This window comes from Labrus bergylta, chromosome 15, assembly GCF_963930695.1.
Source record: "Labrus bergylta chromosome 15, fLabBer1.1, whole genome shotgun sequence".
NCBI lineage: Eukaryota > Metazoa > Chordata > Actinopteri > Labriformes > Labridae > Labrus > Labrus bergylta.
The window spans coordinates 8,493,804-8,496,312 of record NC_089209.1 but is presented as its reverse complement, the minus strand read 5'-3'; positions in this window follow the sequence as shown (position 1 = coordinate 8,496,312).

Sequence of the window (2,509 nt, the reverse complement as noted above, 5' to 3'; positions counted from 1 at the left end):
AGCATGGGTTATTTATTAGTTAGTTATTTTTTTCTCTATTAAGATCTGCTTCCTCTTAAATCTTAAATAAAGATTTTATGAGAGAGTATCAAAACATGCTTTCTGTTTCGTTACAGTGCAAATAGAGCTAATAGTGGAGTTTTAAAGTGACTCTGTACTGGAAGCGCTATTTGTTTAGGGGATCCTTAAATAAAATTAAATAATAGAGTATCAAACTTGCTCCCCACACTCTGAATGTGTGGATTAATATGAAGCTATTTTGTTCTAGTAGCCTTATATGATGGGGCAAACGGATCGCCTCGTCTATAAGTTCTCACTGTCATTGCAATTTTTGACAAGGCAGCACGTCTCGACAGAACACCGGCAAACAATTTCTTTAGGTTCAACTTTTTGAGTTATGAAAATGCAACTGGTTTGTTAAGAATGAGTGTGTTTTTGTTTTTTTGTAGTTGTGATCTCTGTATCCACCTACAGCACATGTTAACCTGTCTACATTAACTATGACTGATAGTTTATACTTCTGCTTATCTTTGCAACAATTGAAGGACTTACAGTCACACTTCAACCAGAGTTTTTAAAGACATATATTGTCCACATTTTTGTATTTTTTTGTGTGTAACTGGGAGGGACAAATGTTGCTATATGTGTGTGTTTTATTGATTTCTGAATGTTTGAATGTTTTATGAGGAGAGAGAGCAGTCACAACTTTGGCTTTGGTGGAGAAATGTCTTGTGTTGTGGCTGTGGTTAGAAATAACAGAAGGCCTCTTATGGGTTCTTGAATGTGACATGAGAAAAATGTAATAGCAAAAAAGGTTTGTGGTTAGCTTAAAACTATTTTGAAATGTTAGATATTATCAATAATGAGGATAAATATAATGCCAAATATTCAGTATTTGTACAAAAATATACATATATAAATATATAATATATGCCTAATTTAAATGGAACTATTTTCCGCTCTTGACCATGTTTTTGTTGTTTAATGTTCCTTTGTCAACATTATTTTATAAGATCTTCAGATAGCATGCAGGATAGTGAAAATGAATGTATTATTTAGTGTTTCATTGCTGTTCAGACTGACAGCATTCTACAGATCAGTTTGTGTTTGTACAATTAATTTAAGCTGAATATTTCATTTACAGGTTTGTTTATCTATAAATGAATTGTAAACTTTCTTTTTTTTAATGCAAGGGTTTGAAATGGTTTGAAATACTTTATATCATTTTATTATTTTCCTGCTTTATCAATGTGGTTCAGTATATTTTGCCCCCCCCCCTTCTAAGTACTGCTATCAAAAATCTGTTGTAAATAATTATGCAAATTAAACTTTTTGAAGAAAATGGCGTGATTGTGGAGAAGAGCTCTTTATTTAATTTATTTTTCTCTATAAGCACTGAGAGTTTGGGGACAGTTCAGTGATGCAGCTTCACCACAACGAAGACAAGTCAACATGTCAGGAGGAATTCAAGATTATAGAGTTATTTATAGAGATTTACTAAAACTTAAGTAGAACTTTTTATCCCCCCAGAAGGAGCCTTTACAATATGAAAATAAAAGACAATATTTTTGCCAAAGGGCAATCCATGTAAAGTCGTATACTGGCTCTAAAACTACAGCTATGATTATTCAATGACTTTGGCCGTGTTATTTGAAAGTATTTTAGAATCTCTAACTTCTTTACACAGGTTGGCTCATAATGGCTTAACGTCAAACTTGCATAGATTGATTTGACTTTTTCATGTTGACGATTGGCCTCGTATATTTGATGGTCTGTTGTGTAACTTTCATTTGACTAAACTGTAGTTGTAGAGCAATCTGGCACTAGAATTTCCGTCAAGATGAGTGAAGTTCTTTCACATCTAATCTTTTAAATGTCCACTGAGAAGATCCTTTTGCATCAACCTAGTCTTAGCATTAAAAGTTTTTGGCATAAAACCTGTCACACTAATAACATTGAAAGTCTATTGAGCACTCAGGGCATCGGGTCAGTTAGTGGTGATGTCACACTAATTTGTAAAGTTGGATTTTCTCATGAATCTGAAATGTTTAAAAACTTTGAATGGTTACTACAGCACCAACATAAGGACTATTAGCACCAAAGCCAGTTTAGGAGTTTTGGCATAAGACCAGACCTTTGTGACAAAGTTTGGTTTATTTTCATGCATGGAAACAAGGAAAGGCAGATTTCCTGGTAGGAGGCAAAAGTTAATGATGAAGTCAAACATGACAGAAATAAAAACACAACATTAGGGACCAGCAGCTGACCTTCCTAGCACCTAAAAATAAAACACAAGAAGAGTCTGATAGGTGAGACTAGTTTTGCTCTGCTATGCTCAGCATTTATCTATTACGACACATGTTAAGGATTAGAGCAGATCGAGCACAAGTGATTAATAACGTGAGTTAAAAAGTAAGCCTGTGTTTTTCCTGCAATGACAGCACAAAACATCTCTGTTGCAAACATTAAAAAGCCTTTATTATGGTGTGCCTTTGAGTCTTTCTCATGC